This window comes from Sus scrofa, chromosome 1 (genome assembly GCF_054392235.1).
Source record: "Sus scrofa isolate SSC_HxYL_T2T_F1_AM1 chromosome 1, Sscrofa_HxYL_maternal_Yorkshire_Landrace_v2.0, whole genome shotgun sequence".
NCBI classification, from domain to species: Eukaryota; Metazoa; Chordata; class Mammalia; order Artiodactyla; family Suidae; genus Sus; species Sus scrofa.
The window spans coordinates 187,517,305-187,543,363 of record NC_139383.1 but is presented as its reverse complement, the minus strand read 5'-3'; the positions used below and the strand labels follow the sequence as shown (position 1 = coordinate 187,543,363).

General features: G+C 34.8%; 1 long non-coding RNA gene across 1 annotated transcript in view; it reads right to left on the bottom strand.

Annotated features, from left to right (window-relative positions):
• Positions 1-26,059, bottom strand: part of LOC110262096 (uncharacterized) — an 84,319-nt gene that overhangs the window by 22,951 nt on the left and 35,309 nt on the right. Inside the window, exon 2 of the long non-coding RNA XR_014841449.1 lies at positions 176-211. This is a non-coding gene — a long non-coding RNA (uncharacterized LOC110262096). The remainder of the gene's footprint in view (positions 1-175; positions 212-26,059) is intronic.

Here is a 26,059-nt window from a genome sequence, read left to right as displayed (position 1 = left end):
CGCAGCATCACTACCTTCAATGTGTGGCTGTCCACATTACAATTCAAGAAATTAGCTGAATTGTCATGTACACTCACAATCAAAAAGTCTCCTTTCCCTCTTCTCCTTGTCCTATCTCCTGGGATTAAGGACAGAGGAAAAAAAAGATTGAAAGAAGCAGACCAAATTTACCCACCTGGTAATGTGAACAACTGGGGTCTCACTGATCCTGCTGTGGGGGATGGGAAGAACATTAAGCCAATTGTGAATCTCTGTTTTAAAATATGGTGAACAGAATTTCAATAACTGAATAGAACTATTTTAATAACCTAAGGTGAATAACTACCTGTGGAACCAGACTAGATGTCAAAGAGTAATCTGCTGCTCAGCAAAAATGGTGATAACAAAGTGGGTAACAATTATCAATAAAGCAATTTTATGTTTATACCTGACTGAGAGAAAACTCTTTACAGAGCACAGCAAAAAATTTACAAAAGCATAGCAGAAATGAAGTAATTTCATTATCAGGCTTAAAAACTGACACATGATCCATAAAGGCTACCCTTAACGACACCAATAAGATAGATGGACATCCTAAGGATGACAGATATTTCCAGATGATTCTAAGCCACCAGTTAAACACAGCCCTCATATCACTTCTCCTTAGGATTACAGAACCCAGTTTACCTCTCACTGAGTAATTAAGAAGTGAATCCAGGAAATTAGGATGCCTAAAAACTCATGTTGAATTTTGCTGAGCTTTTAAAACAGGGTCTTGAACGGTGAATTAGATGTTGTGTAGCATTTGCCCATGTGTAGGAAAATGCATATCTTAAAGACGCTTTTTCTCTGATTGTTACATTGACAAAGGTGAGTCACACTGTAGTGAAAGATAATGGGTGGCTTTAAATGAGCCATAAAGCCAGTCTATTGACTAAAACTAATTACTTGGCAGTGGTTGCCTATGATAACAGAGCACTTATTGAGTACAACATAGAAAATTAGAATTATGTGATTATGCATTCAATGTAGGTAAAAAACTAACCATTGTTTTTCTATTTAAAAATTTGATAACTACTTTGACATAGTGGATTGAATAATAACTCATTAGCCCTTTGCCAACCAAAATTGTTAAATACTGTGCCAATTCCCAAGGAGACTACATGAGGTTTGTAAAGTGGTAATTTAGTTAAATATGAGAGGAGAATGAAAGTAAAGCATTGAAATACCAGAATATGTGTATGTGGTTTCTCTTTTTGCAGGGAAGAATAAGCAAAATCTTTGGCAACATTTTATGAAATATATTTTATTTAGTACTGGATGATAAAGGGGTTTATTACAAATTTAAGAGAGGCCATGTTATTCTGATAGCTAATCATGTAATTCTTTGGGCACAAATTCTTTCTTTGTAATCATTACTATGAGAATCTGAAAGCAAATGTCCTATCATCACTGGCAATTACAACTGCCATATTTTTAAGTGCATTAATGATTTTAGGTTATTGGAGTTCCACTTAAGGCACAGGAGTAGCAATTTACTAAATGAACTCAAGTGGCCCAAAAGATCTAATGTGGCCCCAAAAGATAAGCACTTAGTTATGTTTTTTCCTTTTGGGTCATCTGTACATTCAAGAAGAGCAGAATTGGGTGAGTTAAAAATGATCATTGAGAAATAAAAAAGACAAAAACACACCATAAAATAAGCAATTTGGGAGTTGCATTTTTTTTGAGAAGTCCAAGATTTGAAAAGGACTACTTCTAGAATATTAAATTCATTAAGTTTGATGTGACAAATTGCAGTCAATGAAGTCAGGTTTTCTTAGAATAATAAAGATTCAAAGTAATAACAATCTTGATAAACAGTGGAGTGTGAAGTTCCTCAAAAGAACAAGAAATCACTCATGGGTACAGAGCTAAACATTCAATGTGTCTCAAATAACAAGCAAAAAATACATTTGACCTTATCAACCTAAATGTTAACTTATGTAAGGATACACAGAATGCAAGAGTATAAATATAGTATATGTACTGAATATTTAAAGACATTTGGATTAACTTGGTTTGTTTTAATCTCATATTTCAATTCAGGCCTCAAAGAGAACACCACACATAATCTCCTCCGAGATAGCCTTTCTAAATGAAAATAAGTTTATCCTAAGAATTAGTGATAAAGAATCTTGCACCTAGCTATATTTATGCAAATATATTTTGAAATGTGGTTATAATTGATGAATATCATTGAATACATTTAATCGTCTCTTGCACAAATATTTCTCAGTTATAGTTTCATAAGTTCCTCACATATTTAGATCCAAAATTCTTTTGAAGTAGATTTTTTAAGTTCTTTATTTCCTAGTCTAGGAAATTTCCTTGTTTTTGCTAACTAAAGAAAAACAGGAAATAAAGACTCACACAGGATATTTCAGATAACGAAGAGTAAGATTAAGGACACACATGGGGATAAGAGACTCTGAATGTCACATCCATATAAGAGGAATTTTATGTGGCTGGAAATTAGATCTTTCTGGATCTGAGGCATTGATAAATGCCTGGCAGCAGGAGGTCAAGGATGTGTGTGATAGACCTCCCCATTTACAGTGGCTCAACTGCTATTTGTGTGTCTACTTCATCTGCACATCTACACCTGTGACATTTCCTTCAGACCACTGCACACAATTAGGACATAATTTTAATGTTTAATGGCTTCCCTATATCCTGGTAGAATCTATTTTCTATGCTAAATCATCTCAGATTATATTCGATAATGTTGTGAAACCAAGCTTTTAGAGAGGACTTCAGAATGTACTAAATAATGAAAAATTGGTAATGCATTACATATTCAATTTCTTTTCTAGTTATCAGTCTGTTCAAATGATCTATTTCTTCTTGAGTCGTTTTGGTGGGCTGTATGTCCCTACAAAGTTAGCCATTTCTTCAGGTTGTCAAATTTGTTGGCATAAAATTGTTCATAGTATTCTCTTATGGTTTATATTTCTGTGGTATCTATTGATATTTCTCTTTTTCACATCTTATTTTGTTTATTTGGGTTCTTCTTCTTGGTGAGTCTGGCCAGAGGTTTGTCAGTTTTGTTTACCCAAAGAACTAACTCTTGGTTTTATTATTTTTTCTATTATTTTTTGTATCTCTAGTGTATTGATTTCCTTTCTGATCTTTATAATTTCCTTCCTTCTGCTTAGGTTTTATTATCTTTTTCTACTTCTTTTAGGTGGTAGTTTAAGTTGTTGATTTGGGATTTTTCTTCTTTTTTGAGGAAGACATGTATCTCTATGAACTTCCCTCTAAGGACTGCCTTTGCGGCATCCCACAGATTTTGAAAATTGGCAAATGTAAACTTCTCCCAAACTGACCCTTGAACAATATGGGGTCAACATGGGGATGAGGAGTGCTGACCCCCATGCAATCAAAAATCCACCTATAACTTTTGACTCCACCAAAATGTAACTATTAATAGTTTACTGTTTACTACCTTACCAATGACATAGTCAACTTACTCATATTTTGTATGTTATATGTATTATATACTATATTCCTACAATAAAGTAAGCCAGAGGAAAGAAAATGTTATTAAGAAAATCACAAGGAAGAGAAAATGCATTTACAGTAATGAAGCATATCAATACCATAAGTTTACACTGTCTGTTTATGAGATGAATTATCTGCTTGTCAGTACTTGGTGCTGAACTTATGGGGTCCTGGGTGGCCAGGAGCATTATCAATATCGAAAGAACTTTAAGAGGCAGTCCTTTACTGGCAAATATTTCCAGACTTCAGGGACAAAACATCTATGGAACTAATCCAAAAAAGGTATTTTTGTTGTCTTAAAGACTGGCAGCTGGTGTTTCTCTTTTCCCTTCAAGTCTCAGGGGCTAATAGCTTTATAAATAAGGACAGTCTTGCTCACAAACCTAACTGCATTTGCACAAAAGAGTAGAAATAGCTTATTCTATCCTGCCTTAAATCCTGATGCTTGCTGCTCTTCCCTTGTGGCATTTTCTTCCAGAATAGGGCTCTTTCATCTGCATTAAAAACCTGTTCAGGTAGATATCCTTTCTCCTCAGTGATTTCTTTAGTGGCATCTGGGAACTCACTTGCTGCCTTATAGTCAGCAGAAGCTGCTTCTCCTGTTATCTTGACATTTTTAAAACCAAACTTCTTTCTAAAATTATCAAACCATCCTTTTCTGGAATTAAATTCTCTAGCTTTAGGTCCTTCACCTTCCCTTTGCTTTAAGTTGTGATATAATGACTTTGCTTTCTCTTGAATCATGTTATGCAGACCTCAGTCTATGAGGCATATCAAGCAATTCAGCTTTTTCTTGTAATGGCATGACTTTTCTCTACTTCTTGGGAGCACTTCCAGCATCACTCATGGGTCCCATGGCGTTATTTAAATGTGTTTGCGTCCAGTAAACACAATGAAAAATATACAAGGACCACAAGAGATCACTTTTTACTGAAATATGCAATTTACTGGAGAGGCCAACTGCTTAGACAGAGAAGATCAGCATTACATGACATTTTAAGCAGATTCAGGCATCACTTTCAGCTCACCACAGTAGCAAACAAAGGTGTCTACAAAATTATTACAGTATGTATTATACTTAATTTTACGCAGTTTTGATTTAATATCACATCTTGTATGTGTTTATATTTCTCACAACTGTGAATGGTGACATGTCCTATTTGCAAGCTTGTGCATAGGTTTTGATAAATTTAACTTCTTATAATAGATTTGTGTATAATTTATAGTAGAAAATGATAAAATAGTCTAGAATCTACACAAATTTTGTGTATTCATGACATACCTAAAATTTTCTTAATTCTTTTGATATTTCTAGGCTATACCATTTGTTAGTTTTTTCAAGTTGTTATAAATCTCCAAAAATACTCCAATATATTTATTGAAAAAAATCTGTTTGTTAGTGGTTCCACACAGTTCAAACCCATGTTCAAGGGTCAATTGTACATACTTTCTTTTAGCAGCTATTAACATTTCAACAACTTGCTTGGAAAGAAGTATTATCACCAGGCATTTGAATGTCATTTTCTTTTGCCTATTTCCTTCTCAGTCCCCTGAAATAACAGAAAAGAATACTGGAATTTCTTTGATGCATAATTAAAACTAAATTTTTTTTGTGGGGTTGAGTTTGGTTGTTTGTTTTCTTTTCCCCAGCAGCTGAAGAATAACTTCCATGAAAATTGATGTTGTCCCTTCAACATCTCCCTGAACTTGAACTATCTAATCTTAAATTATCTGATACATTTCAACATTTCAGACTTCCAATGAGAAAATAGGACACATAAGAATATTTTATAAATCTAGCATGCTCAGCTATAAAATGTTAGAACCAAATATGCAACAGTCCATTCCACTTACCACTTTACAATAATATGAAAAAGTAAATTATTTTTCAATAGTAATTTTATTATTAATGATAAATATTCAATTAAGTAATAATTATCAGTCATCTAGACAATGGGAATAAAACTGAAGTATCTACTCTTTAAAAAGACTCAAAACTACCAAAAGTCATTTAAACTAAGCAAACTAAAGTCATATACATTTTAAAATACCACTTTAGGAAATTTTGCAAGTTTACCTGTTCCATATATATGAATACAAGAGTTAAGGGGTATTTGGGGAATTGAATTAGCTCTGTTTTAGGAAACATTCGATTTTTTCTTTTTGTGTTGCTTTCAAAATTTATGACTTTAATCTGTAAAGACAAGCACAGTATTCAAACTTTTTATACCATCATATAATAAAAAATTCGCTCCTAGTAATTATCATCTCTAACCACATTTTAAAAAATACACGCCTGAGGTAAAATTAAAAATTCACACTTGGCCTTTGTCCCTGGCACAAAGCCTCTAGAATCTCTTGAGTGATAAGAGTAATTTCAGTGTGCTAAAGAGATGACTCTTAAGGAAATTCTGGTTTAAGGATGGGCCTGGGTTACCAGAAAGATTGACCCTGGGTTACAAGCTTGGAAGTTCAGCCTCATCACCCAATTTCCAGGGAGGGGACAGGGGCTGGAGATTGAGTCAATCACCAGTGCCTGTTGATTTAATCATCCATGCCTACATAATGCAATCCCCATAAAAACCCTACAGAAATGGGTTCAGAGCACTTTGGAGTTGGTGTACAGGTCCATGCCCCAAAAGGATAGGGCTCCCCAGTTCCACGGGACAGAAGGTCCTGTGTTTGGAATTTTTCCAGACCTAACTCTATGTACCTCTTCATTTGTATCATTTGTAATAAACCAATGACAGCAAGTAAAGTGTTCCCCTGAATTCTGTGAGCCACTCTAGAAAATTATCAAATCTAAAAGTTTGGGGATTGTGGTAAAGTACAGCCAAGTTGGACAAAAGAGTATATGCCCTGGAACTCAATATTTGGAACAGTCTTGTAGGGCTGAGTTCTTAAATGTATAGAGTCCTGGACAATAACTCCTTGAAGTTGTGTCAGAATTGAACTGAATTGTAGTTTGGTGATATACAGTTTGGTAATGAGACAGTTGGAGAATTGGCTATTGGTGTGGAAAAACTCCAAAGAATTGTGGGCTGAAATACAGAGTTAAGAGGAATGTGGGACAAGATAAATCTCCAGCCACTCTAAGCAGTAACTGGCAGATTATTTTATAAATTGGATGTTTTCTCCCCTCACTCTTCCCCCCCAAAAAAACAAGAAAAAACAAAATGACTTTAAACAGGAAAGTGACATAATCAGACTCATATAATAATTTCATATACATTGGGTTTTTTTTTGTTTTTGTTTTTGTCTTTTTGTCTTTTTTAGGGTCATACCCGCAGCATATGGAGGTTCCCAGACTTGGGGTCTAATTGGAGCTGTTGCTGCCGGCCTACGCCAGAGCCACAGCAACACAGGATCTGAGCTATGTCTGCGACCTACATCACAGCTCATGGCAATGCTGGATCCTTAACCCACTGAGCAAGGCCAGGGATCAAACCTGCAACCTCATGTTCTTAGTTGGATTCGTTAACCACTGAGCCATGACAGGAACTCCATAAACACATTTCTATTAGAATGCAAATGCTTACAATAGGTTACAAATAATGGAAAACCCAAATAAAGTTGATTCATATCATTGGAAGAGCAGAGGTAGAATGAGCCTCGAAATTTATTTAATTCAGTGGCCTAGTGGTCACTAAAGAACCCCGTTTCTTTTATTTTCTCCACCATAAAGTTCATGGTTCCCCTTTGCATAAGTCTCATTTCACTCATCACAACCACATGGCTTCAGCACGTCAAGGTTTTATATCATATACACTATCATCCAAAAAAGAGAGAGAGAGCTATTTTAATAGAATATTAAATAAGATCTCTAAAATTCATTCTGATTATTATGTGCAGGCCATATGGATACATCAGAAACCACCACTGAAACAAGAGGGATAAAAATCTAATGAATGTTGTATGCAGTAGGTCCAGCTATATAGATCAGTTTCCTCTGTAGTGGGGCAACTGGTAGAGGAGAGATGAATGCCTGAAAAAAATCAGGAATTTAGTAGAAGGGTATAATGGATACTGAATAACATGCCAACACTACACATAAGACCATTTGATAATCACCACGCACTGAGCTGGACTTTAGATCAGTATCATTATCATCATCATCAAGCTACTCACAGAGTTAGAATACTCTATTTCTTTCTTTAACAGCATTCCTAAAATTAACACTGAATCCTCTAATGACACAGAATCATATTGAAGGATGAAAATTGGAATTTAGGAAACTTATCACCCAACCTTTAGATATTTTGTTTTGATATAATACACATATTACCAATTAAAGGAATTTGTGATTTTTGGCAAAGAATATCACCCTCTTAAACTTTAAATATAAATTTAATAGTAGAATAAAGACATAAAGTTTGAAACAATTTCTTCAAAAAATATTATAAGAGAACTGTAGATGAATATTCCTAATGAACATAGTCACAAAGATTCCAAACAAAGAGTTCTCATCATGGCTCAGTGGTAACAAACCCAACTAGGATCCATGAGGACGCAGGTTTGATCCCTAGGCTCGCTCAGTAGATTAAGGATCTGGCCTTGCCATGCACCATGGTGTGGGTCACAGACATGGCTCAGATCCCATGTTGCTGTGGCTGTGGTGTAGGCCAGGAGCTGTAGCTCCTATTCAACCCCTACCCTGGGAGCTTCCATGTGCCATGGTGTAGCCTTAAACAAACAAACAAAAAAAAGATTCCAAACATGTCAGCAAATCAAATCCATCAATACAAAAAGGTATTATATACATCATGACCAAGTGCGCTTTATACAAGAAATGAAGAGTTGGTTTAACATGTGAAAAACAGTTATGTATTTAGCCATATTAAAGGACTAAAAACAGAAGAAACAATAATCTGAGTAATTGCAGAAAATGTCAACATCAATTTAGTAAGAAAACACACAGTAAGATGAGAAATTAAGGGGCATTCTTCAACTTGATAGAGGGCATTTATAAAAAATGCTGTGGCTAGCATTATAGATAATGGTGAAAGTCTTTTCGCCATAAAATGCGAAAATGATGCCCAACTTCACCACACCTGTTCAACATTGTACTGGAGATCCTAGCCTGTGCAACATGGGAAGAAAAATCAATAAAAGGCATACATTTGGATAGGAAGATATGAAACTCTTCCCGTTCACTGATAATATAATTATCTGTAGAAGACACTCAAACAATCAACAAAAATAGGTGTTAGCTATATTAAGTGAGATTAATGAAGTCAATACGCACAAGGTTTATATACAAAAAATCAATTATATTTTTATATAAGAGCAATAAAAAATTGGAAATTGAAACCTAAGAAACAATAAGATTTACAATAGCACCTAAAAACACAAAATACATAACTATAAATCTCACAAAAGATGTACATATCCGAATGCATAAAATGATAAAATATTGATGAAAGAAATCTAAAAAATTGAAATAAATGGAAAGATATAAATTTAAGAATTAGAAGACAATGTTCTTAAGATTTAAAAAATCTCAAAAATGACACGTAGATTTAATATGTTACCTCCCACATCCCAATGGGATTTCTTTTGTAAAAAAAATTAAAAGCTGATTCTATAATTTACACGAAAAATACAAAATTTTAATAGTCTATACAATATTGAAATAGAAGAGCAAAATAGGAGAACACAAACTATTTGATTTTAAGACAATGTTAATAAAAAGTGTGTTATATTGGTGAAAGCATGGATACATAGATCAATATAAGGAATAGAATATCCAGATATACATATAAGGTCAATTGATTTTTTTGACCAAAAAATTCCATGGTAATTTAAATCGTGAATCTTTTCAACAAATGATGCTAATGTCTGGCCATAAATTATTTATAATCCCATTGTACACAAAATACATTTATCCCCTTCCAAGTCTGCCAAAAGTCTCATCTCATTACATGATCAACAAAATATCCATAATCTTGTTTTGTTTATCAGCTGTAGAGGAATAGATATCGTCCTCAATTTAGTTACTTAGATACAGATACTGAAATATGACTTAAAATATGAGACATGCTGCCCACCCACACTCAACCTACGGTTGTAGGACAGGTATAGAATAACTACTAAAGACCTTCTTGTTCAAAAAAAGGGAAATGTAAGTCAGCTGCTGATCCATACTAATTCTGAAATCCATCCAAACAAGTGTTAGTTCCTTGATTATGACTCACCCTAGTCCTTCAAGGAGTAATTCTCCTTGACTCTTGTGTTTGCCCTCCAAAGCTCTTTATTACACATTTTGGGCTCTTGGTTTCTCCCTCTCAGTCATCTTTCCTTTCTATGAAATGTAGCCATGTTTGCAGATGCTTAATTTTCTTATCCTTCTTCCTGCTGGTAGAATTTTGAGCATCCAAATGTCTTTTCATTTTCTAATGTCTTTATTCCTTTAATTCCAAGTTCACAGTGTTTTATGAATATAATTTTCTTAAAACTTCATGGTCCCCTTGTGAATACTACTGGTGTTCACTTCATTCTCAAAAGCCACACCTACAAATTTTTTTCAAGATGAGTTATCTCTGCTAAGGACTTTTGATGTAACAGTAAGGACAATGCCCTTAAGCTTCTTTAAAATCTTGTCATTTGATTAAAAGAATCCATGAGATAACCCATTAAAAACTTGAGTGATGTAACCATTGTTATTTCTAAGGCCTCAAAAAAAGGGTTCTGCATTCATATCCTTAGTTTCATATTTAAATGATGATTCTTTTGCAATGCCTCATATTTAGTTTTTTCTTAGAAGTCACTGCTTAATTTTAACATTGTCTTTTGGAAAGTCTGAGAATTTTCAACACTATAAAACATCTGATCATTGATATGTCACATTCGCTGCATTGTTTATCGGTTTATTCTTAACATTTTACCCTAAGCATGATGCCACTCAGGCTGCATACATCATTTAGGCTAGAAATTCTTAGCTAGATCATTTAATTCATTAGGTATGTTTTCCATTTTGCACATTATCAGAGGAGACAGTGTTATTCTCTCCCATTGCAACACAAATATATACTTTCCTCTGATTTTCAATATGATTTTTCTCAGTTTCCTTTAAACCCTCACCCATGGCCTCCTCAAAAGTCATAATACTTCTAAAGATAGTTTCTTCTAGGCTTTTTCAGATTTTAACAACACTATCAAATTCTCTCAGCTTCTTCCTACCACTTATTTCTAAAGCCACTCCTATATTATAGTATTATTTTATGGTGGTTCCCTGCTTTCAGGTACCAAAATATGTAGTAGACATCTTTTACTCATACCATATAACTATTAAAATCTAATAGCTTGAAACAATATATAGTATAGTTTCTGTGGGACAGGGATTCTGAAAAAGCTTATTGCTTTGCATCAGGATATTTCATGTAGTTATAGTCTTTTGCTAGATAGGGCTGCTGTCCTTGAAGGCCTGGCTGGGTTGAAGAATTTGTTTTAAAGATGACTCACTCTTAAGGTAGATGACAGGATGCCTCAGTTTCTTTCTTGCTTTTTTTTTTTTTTTTTTTTTTTTTTGCTTTTTAGGGCCACAGCCATGCACTAAAGACACATTCTATCAATACCACTTATTTGATCCATCAGAAGCAAGTCATGATGTCTACCCCAAGTTCAAGGGAATAGGGGTTAGCTACATCTCTTGTAGGAGGAGTAGCAAGGAATTTGTGGGCTTTTTATTTTATTATTATTTTGTTTTATTATTTTATGGCTGCACTCACAGCATATGGAAGTTCCTGGTCCAGGGACTGAAACCCCAGGTACAATCTATGCAGAACCTTTGGCAACATGGTGTCCTTTAAAAACCCACTGCACTGGGTGGGGGGTCGAATTCACGCCTCCACAGCAACCCAAGCTGATGCCATAAGATTTTTAACCTACTGCATCGCAGTGGGAACTCCCTGTGGTCATAGTTTAACATCACTCCTCCTCTGGGAACTTCAGTTACACATATATTTGGTGCCTGAAATTGTCCCACAGCTCAATGATAATGTGCTCATTTGTTTTTCTATTTATTTTATTTTGGGTGGTTTCTATCACTATATCTTTAAATTCACAACTTTCTTTCTATAATATATAATCTTCTCTTAATCCCATCAAATATATCTTTCATCTCAGACATTGTAATTTCATTTTCAGAAGTTAAGTGGTATCTTTTTGATTGTTCTATGTTTCTATTTAACCTATCCAATCTTCCTCTAGATTTCTGAACATGTGGGATACAGTAACAGAAACTAATGTCCTTTCTTTTTTTTTTTTTTTTGGCTATACCTGTTGCATGTATAAGTTCCTGGGCCAAGGATCAAACTCATGACGCCACAGCAGTGACCTGGACCACAGCAGTGACCTGGACCACAGCAGTGACAAGTGTCTTTAACCCACTGTGCTTCAAGGGAACTCCTAATGTCCTTTTCTATTTAATTAATCATCATTTTATTCATTTTCCATTTCAGAGTCAGTATATTTGATCAATTTTTCTTTTTTTATGTGTAGTATCTTCTTGCTTCTTTGCATGCCTAGTAATGTTTACTGAATTCCAAATAATACAATTTTTGCCCTGATACCTGCCTTGAGTTAAGACACATGGAAACATTTTGAAAATTACAGGTTAAGCTTTTAATCTGTATTGTATGGGACCAGAGCAAGGTAATTATGGGGACAATTTGGACAGCTCCTGAGATGCAACTTCTGAGCACTTTATGCAATACCCCGACTAATGATCATTGATGGGAATAGGCACTTAGACTAGTCCTGTGGGAGCAATGCAGATTGTTCCTGTAATTTTTTCAGATGTTCCTTCCTTTGCCTCAAGTTCCCACACATCTAAGTTTAATTATTACTTAGCAAAATTCTGCTGGGATATTGTCTGCGAATAACCAGAACTCATCTCATGAGCAGTTCTTTATCTTTCTATCATTCTGCCCTAAGCACTGTACTTTCCTTACCTGCCTGAACATACAGCTCTATCTCATCCAAGTCATTTAGTCAGTTGGATTTTTTAGATGTTTCTCTTGGCCTTACCATGTTGCTCTGTGGCCTGAAATATTTAACCAGGCAATAAGCTGGAGCAACCCTAGTGTTCACTTTATTTGATTCTCATTTCCCAAGAATCACCGTCCTTTATTGCCTGATATCTAATATCTTGATATTGTCTTTGTATATGTCTTTATATATTCTGTCAGTGTTTTACTTGTTTGAAGAAAGAAGGTAAATCTTGTCTCTGTTGTCCAGGAATACACATCTTCATAAGACTATTTTGTAAAATATATCCTGAATTTCAAAATTTTATTTTGTAACAGTTATATATGGGTCCAATAAATAAGAGCCAAAAAAATCCTATTGGTAATTTTAAAAATGGTTAAGCTCTGTTCGCCTACTGACACAATATATTTTCATGTAAGACACCCACATCTTTACTAATCATATACATATAATTTTATTTGGAATTTTTAGTAAAGCACATCAAACAAAGCTTTAACTTTTAGTGAAAACATTCAATCAAGCAGTAATTTGCTAACATACATCCTAAAGGAAAAACCAAATTTTGTGCTTTTCATTTTTTTCTTATTTTATAGATATATCAGATATAAGGCCCAGCCTCATAGAAAGGAAGAAAAGAGAAAGAAAGAAAGAAAGAAAGAAAGAAAGACAGACAGACAGACAGAAAGACAGAAAGAAAGACAGACAGACAGACATGCATCTGGCCCTATAAGATCAAGCCTTAAATTTCTCTTTTATTAGTTCTAAGAAGCAAATTTGAATTTATCTTTGTGTGATAAAATGCAGATCAAAATATCATTCTATCATGTAGTGCTAACTAATCCCTATGAATTGCTTTCTGAGTTGTTTTTATAAATTATTGCATTTGGGAGCACAGTGATTACTGTGAAAATGAATTAAAACTATCAGCAGTGGCTTATGTAGCTGATTTCACACATTTTAATAAATTTATGTCATATGTTTTTTTATTGTGAAAGTAAAAAAATTTCTAATGAAAAAGTGAAGACAATGACCAAAAAAGAATGATTCTTTAAGATGATGAAATGATTCAGCCTGAAGTAACTACAAATTAAAACTATACTTTGGAAATAATCTTCTGTAACATAGAAAATGGCTAGAATGTCCCAAAAAAAGCCTGAAACAGAGGCTTGAGACAGTGTTCATCATTTTATTAACAGCCTTCCAGAAAGAAAGTTAGCACCTTTTAAAGGAAAAAAAAAATTCCACACACTAAGCAAAATAGGATTGACAGTATTGAGCATATCATAAGAAAATCACTGGAAGTGTGAAAATATAGGAAAATGTGTCCCATAACCAAAACAACCCACTACTCTCCACCAAAAAAAAAAAAAAAAAAAAGAAAAGAAAAGAAAAAGAAAAAGAAAAAGAAAAGGAAAGAAACATGGAATCTTCTCAAGGATTTGCTACATACCAGGGCACACATTAACCTCAACAAATTTAAGGATATAGAAATCATTTCAAGCATCTTCTCTGACCACAATGGCATGAAATTAGAAATCAACCACAGAAAAAGATGAAAAAAAAACTGACTACATGGGGACTCAACAACATGCTACTAAAAAACCAGTGGGTCAATGAGAAAATCAAAAGGGAAATTAAAAACTACCTCAAGAAAAATAACAATGAAAACACAAACATTTAAACTCTATGGGATGCTCCCAGGGGGAGTTTCATAGTGATACAGGCCTTCTCCCCAAAAAGGAGAAAAATATCAAAGCAACAACTTAACCTACCACCTACAAGAATTAGAAAAAGAAAAACAAACAAAACCTAAAGTCAACAGAAAGAAGAAATCATAAAGATCAGAGAGGAAATCAATAAAACATAAATTTAAAGCACAATAGAAAAAAATCAATTAAAACAAAGATCTGGTTCTTTGAAAGAATAAACAAAATTCACAAACCTCTGGCCAGACTCATTAAGAAGAGAACCAAAATAAAACATTATTATATAAGAAATGAAAAAGGAGAAACCTCAACTGATAATGCAAAGATACAAAAAAAAGAGAACACAATAAATAATTAGATGACAAAAAATTTGACAAACAGAAGAAATGGACAACCTTCTAGAGACATACAGCTCACCTAAACCAAATCAAGAAAAAAATAATTTGAACATACCAATCACTAGAAATGAGATTGAATATGTAATACAAACACTCCCTACAAAGAAAAGTCAAAGACCAGATGGTTTCACAGGCAAATTTTATCAAACATACAAAGAACATCCTTCTTAAACATTTCTAAAAGATTGAAGAACAAGGAACACTCTCAAAGACATACTACAAAGACACCAACTACCTAAGAGCAAAACCAGAAAAAGATACCTCCAAAAAAGAAAATTAAAGGTTGATATCTTTGATGAATAGAAATGGAAAAATTCTCAACAAAATTCTGGCAAACTGAATCCAACAACACATAAAAAAAAATCATACACCATGACCAAGTAAGTGGGATTCATCTTAAATTCAAATGATTCTGCAACATAGACAATTGATGTAATATACCATGCTAAAAGAAAAGATAAATACCATATGACTGATACATTGTCAGGAGGATGGAGACAGACCCTCCCACCAACCCCCACTCCCAAATGTGGCTATCACATTGGAGACGTGCTGTCGACATGGGTACAGCTTGGCAAAATATTTATGCCCTTTCCCAGAATGTGGATGCTCACACTGGCCAGCAACAAACAGTGGCCTGCAGAAAACAACTGCCTACATAGATTAAACACCTACAAGGATTAACTGGCCTCTGTCATGGGACTCAGTCTCCCTAACCCTCCCTTGACTTTCCCCTCCTCATCATTGTTCCTACCAAAACTTCCTGGCATAAACTCCAGCCACAAATTCCCACCACAGATCCTTTATAAGCCTAGTATCTCCTCACAGTCAGGGACAGTGCCATCTTGAGCTCAGCTCATCCACCTCAGATACCTTAATAAATCTCTCTTGCTTTACCAACTTGGCCTTGAGAGTTCCTCCCTCAGCAAACCTAACAATGATCATTTCAATAGATGTGGAAAAAGCCTCTGACAAAATCCAACATCCATTCATGATAAAACTTTTATAAAGTGGGTATAGAGGGAACATCTTAACATAATAAAAGCCATTTATGACAAACCCACAGCCAAGTAAACATGGAACTTTACATAGCAGAGAAAAAAAAATCTTTCCCACTAAATCTAGAACAAGACAAGGATGCCCATTCTCACCCCTTTATTCAATATAGTGTTTGAAGTCCTAGCCCAGAAATCAGACAAAGAAAATAAATAATAGGTATCCAAATTGGAAGATAAGAATTACAATTGTCACTATATGCAGGTAACATGATACTATATATAAAAACCCTATGGACTCCACTCAAAATCTACTCAAACTGATCAATGAATTCAGCAAAGTGGCAGGATACAAGATTAACACTCAGAAATAACTTGCATTTCTGTACACTAACAATGAAATATTAGAAAAAGAATACAAAAAAAACATTAATTTTTAAGATCGCACCCCCCCAGACTTCAAATACCTAGGAATAAAACTGACCAAGGAGGTGAAAGACTTATATGCTGAGAACTATAAAACATTTATTCAAGAAATTAAGGTGGATTCAAAGAAATGGAAAGATATCTCATGCTTCTGGATTGGGATAATTAATATAGTTAAAATGGCGACACTACACAATGCAATCTACAGATTTAATGCAATTCCTTTCAAATTACCCATGACATTTTTCACAGAACTTGAACAGATAATCTGAAATTTATATATAATAGTAAAAGACCCAGAATTACCAAAGCAATCCTGGGGTATGGTAGGAACAAGCAGGAGGTATAACTCTCCCAGATTTCAGTCAATATTAAAAAGCTACAGAGAGAAAAAGAGTATGGTATTGGTACAAAAACAGACATATGAATCAATGGAATAGAATAGAGATCCCGGAAATAACACAGACACTTACGATCAATTAGTCTTTGATAAAGAAGGCATAATATAAAATGGCAAAAGGAGAGTCTCCTCAGCAAGTGGTACTGGGGAAACTGGACAGCTGCATGTAAATCAATGAAACTGGAACACACCCTCACACCATGCACAAAGATAAACTCAAAATGGTTTAAAGACTTACACATTAGATGTGACACCATAAAACTACTAGAAGACAACATAGGCAAGGCATTCTTTGACAGCTAGCATACAAATGTTTTCCTAGGTCAGTCTCCCAAGGAAATAGAAATAAAAACAGAAATAATCAAATGGGACCTAATCAAACTTACAAGCTTTTGCACAACAAAGATACCATAAAAAAGAAAAAGAGAGAAAAAAAAAGACAACCTATGAAATCACAGCAATAACTGCAAATGATGCAACCCACAAGGGCTTAACCTCCAAAATATACTCAAAATGAAAAAACAAATAACCCAATTGAAAACTGGGCAAAATACCTAAATAGGCATTTATACAAAGAATACATATGAATGTCCAGTTGACACATGAAAATATGCTCATTATAACTAATTATTGGAAAAATGCAAATCAAAACTACAGTGAGATACCACCTCACACCGGTAAGAATGGCCATCATTAATAAGTCTACAAATAAATTTCTGAAGAGAGTGTGCTGAAAAGGGAACCTTCTTTCACTGTTGGTGGAAATGTATATTGGTACCAACACTAAGGAGAATGCTATGGAGGTTCCTCAGAAAACTGAATATAGAACTACCATGTATCCAGCAATTCCACTCCTGGGCAAAACTACAATTCAAAAAGATATATGCACCTGTATATTCACAGCAGCACTATTAACAATAGCCAAGATATGGAAGCAGCCTAAATGTCCATCAAAAGATGAATGGATTAAGAAGAGGTAGGTAAATGAACACAATGGAATACTACTCAAATGAAATGCAAATAATCCCATTTGCAGCAACATCAATGCAACTAGAGATTCTCATACTAAATGAATTAAGTCAGAAAAAGAAAGACTTGTGGTTGCCAAGTGGGAGGTGGAGGGAGTTGGATGGACTGGGAATTTGGAGTTAAGATAATAATTATGCAAACTATTGCCTTTGGAATGGATAATAAGCAATGAGATCCCGCCCTATAGCACTGGGATCTGTATCTAGTCACTTATGATAGAGTGTGATGGAGGATAATGTGAGAAAGAGAATGTATATATGTATGTGTGGCTGGGTCACTTTGCTGTGCAGTAGAAAATTGACAAAACTGTAAACCAGCTACAATGGAAAAAAAATCATTTTAAAAAAGAAAAAGAAAGACAAATACCATATGATATAATTTATATGCAGAATCTTAAATATGTCATAAATGAACCTAACAAAATAGACACATATTTACAAACATAGAGAACAGACTTGTGGTTGTCAAGGGGAGGGGGAGGGAGTGGGATGGTCTGAGAGGTTTGAGGTTAGTAGATGCAAATATAACATTTAGAATGGATAAGCAATGAGGTTCTACTGTATAGCGTAAGGAACAATATCTAGTATCTTTGGATAGACCATGATAGGAAGATAATATAAGAAAGAGAATATATATATGACTGAGTCATTTTGTTATACAGCAGAACTTGGCACAACATTGTAAATCAACTACATTTTAATAAGATAGAACAAACCTATTCACCTCTTTAATAGAATATATAATAAAGGAATAAACTCACATGATCATTTGAGTAAGCAAAGTGGTCTAAAATCCAAACATATAACTACAACCAGAGAAAGAAGTTTATTTCCATGATTTTTGTTCAGTGGTATCTGGGAGAAAAGAAGCCTTTTATTAACAGCTACAAATTTGTGAGTATATGATCCTAGAGTTAGAAAAGTGAATGCTAGTTTTTTTGGAAAAATACGGTTAGAGAATAAAACCAGAATACAGAGGATATAGAAATGAGAGTTGGAGAGAGAGCCCTGAATGTTTTAATCTTAAGTAGTGATATCCAATGTATTTTCTTTACCATTCTTATGTGCACTAAAAAAATTTCTCTAACATTTTTTCAGCAAAGATAGCTCAGGTTAAGTCTTTGCACCTGCAAACGAACCTCATTTTTTCCTATAATTCTCTTCTAATTTCAATCTCCTGTTTTAATAATAACTATATGAAAAATAAAAAGAGTAAGAAACTGAAAAAAATGACAATTGATTCTATAATACAAATTAATATAATTACAGAAGAAAAAGACAATATTAGGAGTTCCCATTGGGACTCAGCAGGTTAAGAATATGACTAGTACAGATGACAATGAAGTTTTGATCCCTAGCCTTCTCATTGGGTTGAGGATCTGGCATTGCTGTGAGTTGCTCTGTAGGCAGCAAATGTAGCTTGGATCTGGCATTGCTGTGGCTGCGGCATAGCCTAGCAACTGCAGCTTCAATTCGAACCCTAGTCTGGAAACTTCCATATGCCGCAGGTTCCCTAAGAAGAAAAATAAAAGGGAAAAGACAATATTAGAAACTTGTATGAATTTTACACAGAGCAAAAGACACAAAAACCTGTAGCTATTCTCCATTTTCTTTTCTTTTCTTTTTTTCTGTCTTTCTTTTTTTTTTTTTTTTTTTTTTTCATTTCTGACTTGAAGATGTTGAGAAGGCAAACTAGAAACTTCTGGGCCCTAAAAAGATAAAATGTTTAAAATTTACTGATTGCTCTTCTGGAAAAAAAAAAATCCTATCAAGAATTTTGCATAGATTAGGGCAAAGTCCTAGAATAAGCATACCTTTACTTTTTCCTCCAAAGAACAGTAAACATATTTTAAAGGATAGTAATTTTGTGAAAGCAATAATGAAGGAAAATGGATGATGAAAAAAACACAAGAAATTGGAAGAAATGGTGCCAAGGCTCTAAGAGATCCACAAACATGCTCTAGTGAAAGTCAGTAAAAGGTACAAAAACAAGTGCAGAATCCAGAAACATCAAATGGACACCAGATTTATACTCTAAAGGAAGAGGACTTGAGGAAAGCTATCATAAGTCTGAGGGAACCTGAACTATTAAGTCACTTGAAGTATAGTGAAAAGTAGATTTCATATTTGTTTTGTCTCCTTGCAGGTTTTCTGCAACATCAGCTGTCTGAGTTCTGCCTTCTCTACTTTTGTTACATGATGCTTGATGTTTTTCTTGAAAAAGATTCATGCATTTTTTTTAAACTTCAGTAAATCTATTTTTAAAACAATGTTTTAAAATAACAACCTCAATGCAAAGTTGAATAATTAAACCTTAATCTTTCACCTGTCATATTGCCTTGTGTCTCATTTTATATGTCACCCTGCTATATCTGCAGTGAGTTGTTTATAAATCAGAACTTTGTCTCCTTCTCTCTCTTTTTAAAAATCTTTTCAAATTCAGTACCTGTTGATATTAGAACTTGATAGGTATTTAATAACTATCAAAAAATAGCTCAGAAACTATTAAAAGGCTAAAGAGTCAATTTGCTCTGTTAGAAAATGGGCAAAAACCATGGCCTGGTCTTCCAATAATGGAGAATTAGGTGGTGTATTGCAGACCTTTCTTATGATTATGTGACTAAGAATGTGCATCTTTCATTTTTGTTTAAAATTGAAGTGTAATTGACATATATTGTTTTTGACTAGTATATTTCATATTCTGAGGTTGGAGAAATTTTTTGGCAATACAAAAGCTTATTATATATAATACAAACATATGTCCAGTAGAGAATATATATGCATATACATATAATGTATATGTGACATATATGCCAATTTTTGTGTATGTGTGGGTGTGTTTTTGCCTTTTCTAGGGCCGCTCCCGTGGCATATGGAGGTTCCCAGGCTAGGGATCGAATCAGAGCTGTAGCCACCGGCCTAGGCCAGAGCCCCAGCAACGCAGGATCTGAGCTCCATCTGCAACCTACACCATAGCTCATGGCAACGCCGGATAGATTGTCAACCCACTGAGCAAGGCCAGGGATCAAACCCACAACCTCATGGTTTCTAATCAGATTCACTAACCACTGTGCCATGATGGGAACTCCCATATGCCAAATTTTAATTTGAATTCATATAGTTCCCTCGATAATTAAGAAAACAAAATCTTTGATATGCATAGACTCTTGGTCAAGCTTTTATATACATATATATACATTTTTTGCCTTTTGTCTTTTCAGGACTGAACTCAGAGCATGTGGAGGTTCCCAGGCTAGGGGTCCAATCAGAGCTACAGCTGGTGGCCGATGCCAGAGCCACAGCAATGCCAGATCCCAGCTGTGTCTGTGACCTACACCACAGCTCACAGCAACATTGGATCCTTAACCCACTGAGCAAGGCCAGGTCTCAAACCTGCAACCTCATGGTTCCTAGTTGGATTCGTTTCTGCTGCACCACGACGGGAACTACTTTTATATTTTTGAAATACACACTTTATCAACTTAAACATAAGGGAGAAGAGTCTCTGTAAATTTGTTTTTTGTTTTTTTTTTTTTTGTATTTTTAGGGCCTCATCCATGGCATAAAGAAGTTCCCAGGCTAGGGGTTGATTCAGAGCTGTAACTTCTGGCCTACACCACAGCCATAGCAACCTGGGATCTGAGCTTCATCTGCAACATACACTGCAGCTCACTACAAAGCCAGATCCTTAATCCACTGACCAAGGCCAGGAATCAAACCTGCGTACTCACAGATACTAGTCTGGTTCATTACTGCTGAGCCACAATGGTAACTCTCTGTAAATGCTGAATTCTAAACAAAAGCAAGGATGAGCTTTATTAAGAGAAAGCTCAAATATTTCAAGAAAAAGTGATTGCTCTGCTTAGTCAAGTTTATATTTGACAGAATTGGTGGCCATGGGGACTATTATGCTGGCTGATTGCTGACCTGTCATGATTTTAAGAGGTAACTTATCTATATGTGCTCTGTAGCAAAATCAAATCAGAAAACTCATCCAAACCAAGATGGAGAACAGTAACGTGGTCAAATTCCTTCCTCCTATCTCTTTCTAATATAAGTTCTCATAATGTACCTCTTCTGTCATTATGGAAAGCTTCTGTAGGAGCAAAGACTGTAGTTAGAACAACTGAAAATTTGAAATTTCAGCATAAACCATACAGAAGGATAACTAATTAAATAAGCACTTATCCTTTTGTGTAAATTATTCAGTGTTTTGAAAACCACAGGATACTTAGTATCTGTATTTTCAGGCAAGATTTCATGCAAAAGAAAGAAGTTGAGTCTGTTAAGAATGAGATAGGAAAAGACAGGAGAACAGCATTTCATGGAAAGAAATGAAAGTAGGAGCAAAACAAAAGATGGATCTGATCTAGAATAGAAGAGTGGGGGGAACATGGAGCAGAGGGGTTTTTTTTTCCATTTTTAAAAATTTTATTGAAGTATAGGTGATTTACAATGTTATAATTTCTGCTGTACAACAAAGTGATTCATATATCCATTCTTTTCAGATTCTTTTCCCATATAGACTGTCACAGAATATTGTGTAGAGTTCCCTGTGCTATACAGCAAGTGGCTGTTGGCCAGTCATTCCATATACCACAGTGTACATATGCCAATCCTAAACCTCCAGTCCATCCCTCCCCCTCCTCCACCTGTCCACTTTGGTAACTATGGTTTGTTTTCAAAGTCTGTAAATCTGTTTCTGTTCTGCAATAAATTCATCTGTATCCATTTTTAGATTCCATGTTTGTGATATCTATCATATGATGTTTGTTTTTCACTGTTTAACTTCACTTTGTATGATAGCCTCTAGGCATAAAAAAGAATGAAATACTGCCATTTGTAAAAACAGGGATGGATCTAGACCTTGAGTAGTATTATCAGATTTTTAGGGATGAAATAAAACCCTGAGGAAGTTGAAAATGGGTAGTTGTACCCGTGAAGCAATGGAAAGTAGCTAAGTGTATTGGTATCAGTCAAGTAGAAAGGGAGATATTAGGGAAAGTAACCTTGTTGATGGCTGAAAGGATAGGAGTTAGAAAGCCCAGGAAGAACAGTTTGCTAGGAAAACAGCAACCATAAAAATTATCTGAGAACAAAAAAATATTTTTTCTTATTATTTGAAAAGTAGACTGCATTTTTGATAACATGACTATTTAGTTACCAGGCTTAGAGTTGTGAATCTATAACACCTATTATCCAGACAGATGTTAAAATCTGTGAATAAATTTTCAGGTTTAAATTAAGTCAACTTTTTAAAAATTTCAAGATTATTAGAAAGGTGACATGCTACTTTTTATTTGAATTATGCTTTTCATGTTGATGCAATTTTTCTATTAAATAATTTATTTTTTGAAAGTGTATATGATTCTGTCATTAAAAAATCAGAATATAATTTGTTTTTCTTTTTATGTTTTAGATTTGTATACATATATATTGAGTAAGAAAATATATTTATCTGAAACCAAATACTCCAAGAAAAAGGAAGGAAAAGCAAGGATTTCTTAAATTAATATCTGGGTGAGAAAATGCTGGCTTCAAAGGTTTCTTTGATGTCTGAATATTATATTTGCATCAGTGAACACACTCCAGGGCTTCCAGAAGTCCTTAGCTGAGTCCCCCTACTTGTGATTTCCTCCCTCCATTTCTCATCAAAATACCCATGATAAGTGTCAGAAAACTTACATAACAAATAGATAAACTGTGGCCCTTATCTCAAATTAAGACAACTGTTAAGATATAATTCTACACATAAGCACTGAAGGAAGCAGTGGATGGGCCATGTCACTTGTCTTGCAGGTCTGTTCTCTAGAAGAGAAAACTCTTTCTGTAGGTGAGTTCCTTTTATCAGAAAGCATCATTAGTATCTGAACAAAATGGATACGGTCAGTTATTAATTGATAATATGAATTGCATGAATGAATGGATTAAAAATTCAAACTATGGAGTTAAAGAATCAGGATTAAAAACTAAGGTCTTCCAGGAGTTCACTGGTTAATGAATCCGACTAGAAACCATGAGGTTGCGGACTGGATTTAGGATCCGGCATTGCCGTGAGCTGTGGTGTAGGTTGCAGACGTGGCTTGGATCCCGCCTTGCTGTGGCTCTGGTATAGGCCGGTGGCTGCAGCTCTGATTAGACTCCTAGCCTGGGAACCTCCATATGCCATGGGAGCGGCCCAAGAAATGGCAAAACAAACAAACAAAAAACTAAGGTCTTCCATTTCTAACTAAAAGAATGGCTTGTGAAATTTACTTCAAATATATAAACCTCAATTTCAAAGGAAAGGTGGATATCATGATATAAATTTTATAGTTATTTTGATATTGCAATAAAATAATGCATACTGATTTCTTCCCACAGGTACACAATGTTTTACTATATCTAATTCCCAATGATCAGCACTATAATTGCAAGCTAGCATTAGCAAGGTGAAAAAAAATCAAATTATGGAACCCAAAGAAATATCTACAATATTTTTTTTATCTGTGACCATGCATGTGGACGTTCCTGGGCCAGAGTTAGAAACTGCACCACAGCATTGACCCAGGCCACTGCGGTGACAGCACTGGATCTTTAACCTGCTGCTACATAAGAGAACTCTTACAATATTTTTCTTTTAACAGAGAAAGGAATGCAGAAAAATCTCAGCCCATAAACAGAACTTCTATAGGAAATGCAAATAATTATTTAAAAAGAACTTGGTAGTCATATGCAAATATAGGAAAATATCAATCACGATTTTTTAAAAAGGTTGAATTTTGCTGCAAAACAATTGGAATAACAATGAAGCAAATAAATAAAAGAATTGAAGCTGCATAAAATTTGATTTATGAAACAGCAGATTTTCAGAATGTGGAAAGCATTAGCAAAGTGATGAAAATCAGCTAGAATATGACACACTGAAAGCATGTAAGACAAAGTGTGAGATATACATAGTGAACAACAGAAATGCTTTAAAGAACTATCAAACAAACAAAACAGAATGCTAACTCAGGGAATAAGTGACATGTCTACAGAGGTTAAGGAATTGAGACTAGAATTGGAAAGGGCTAATTATCTTGGATAAAGTAATTATGAGAATACAATACTGAGATATTATCTAGATAAAATTCAATTCAAACAAGCAAACATTTATTAAGCACTTAAATACATGAAAAATATTGTCAATTGTCTCTCTGCCTAAGACAGCAGAAGTGAAGACAGTTTAAAATGAGTCAGTTTTGTGTTCCAGTCATCTATACACTAAGGGGTGTTTTTTGTTTTTTTGGGTTTTTTTTCCAAGTTATAAGCAGTTTTGTTGCAAAAGGTCCTCACATATACTTGTAGTAATTCTAAGACCTTCTTGATTACCACACAAGTCACTTCCTTATGAGAGCAGGCATCATGGAAAGAAACTTCACTAACCCCTGCATGTTAGCAAATTTTCAGTCCCCAAAAATACCACATCTTCTAAAGTCATTCTTTCAAATTCAACCAAATAAAAGGTAGAATTAAGTAAAAATGCTATATATTATTTTAAAATTCTTTATAAAATAGTAACAAATTTTTTATGAAATGATTTTTTTTCCATTATAGCTCATTTGCAGTGTTCTGTCAATTTTTTTTTTTTTTTGTCTTTATTAGGGCCGCACCCAAGGCATATGGAGGTTCCCAGGCCAGGGGTTGAATGGGAGCTGAAGCACCGGCCCACACCACAGCCACAGCAACACAGGATCCAAGCCGCATCTGCAACCTACACCACAGCTCACAGCAACGCTGGATCCTTAACCCACTGAGCAAGGAGGCCAGGGATTGAACCCGCAACCTCATGGTTTCTAGTTGGGTTGTTAAGTACTTAGCCACAACGGGAACTCCTGTTCTGTCAATTTTATGCTGTACAGTATGGTGACCCAGTTACACATACATGCATACATTCTTTATTCTCACATTACCATGCTCCATCATAAGTGACCAGACATAGTTCTCTGTGCTACACAGCAGGATCTCATTGCTAATCCAGTCTAAAGGCAATAGTCTGCATCTATTAACCCTGAGCACCCCATCCATTCCACTCCCTCCCCCTCCCCATTAGCAACCACAAGTCTATTCTCCAAGTCTATGATTTTCCTTTCTCTAGAAAGGTTCATTTGTGCTGTATGTTAGATTCCAGGTATAAGTGATACCATATGTTATTTGTCTGTCTCTTTCTGACTTCACTCAGTATGAGAGTCTCTAGTTCCATCCATGTTGCTGCAAATGGCATTATTTTGTCCCTTTTATGGCTGAGTAGTATTCCATTGTGTACATTTACCACATCTCCCTAATCCAATCATCTGTCAATGGACATTTGGGTTGTTTCCATTTCCTGGCTATTATGAACAGTGCTGCAATGAACATGCAGGTTCATGTGTCATTTTCAAGGAAAATTTTGTCTGGATATATGCCTAAGAGTGAGATTACTGGGTCATATGTTGGTTCCATGTATAGTTTTCTAAGGTACCTCCATATTTTTCACAGAACTAGAACAAACAATCCAAAAATTTATATGTAACCACAAAAGACCCAGAATTGCTCTGGCAATTCTGGGGAATAAAAGCCAAGCAGGAGGCATAAC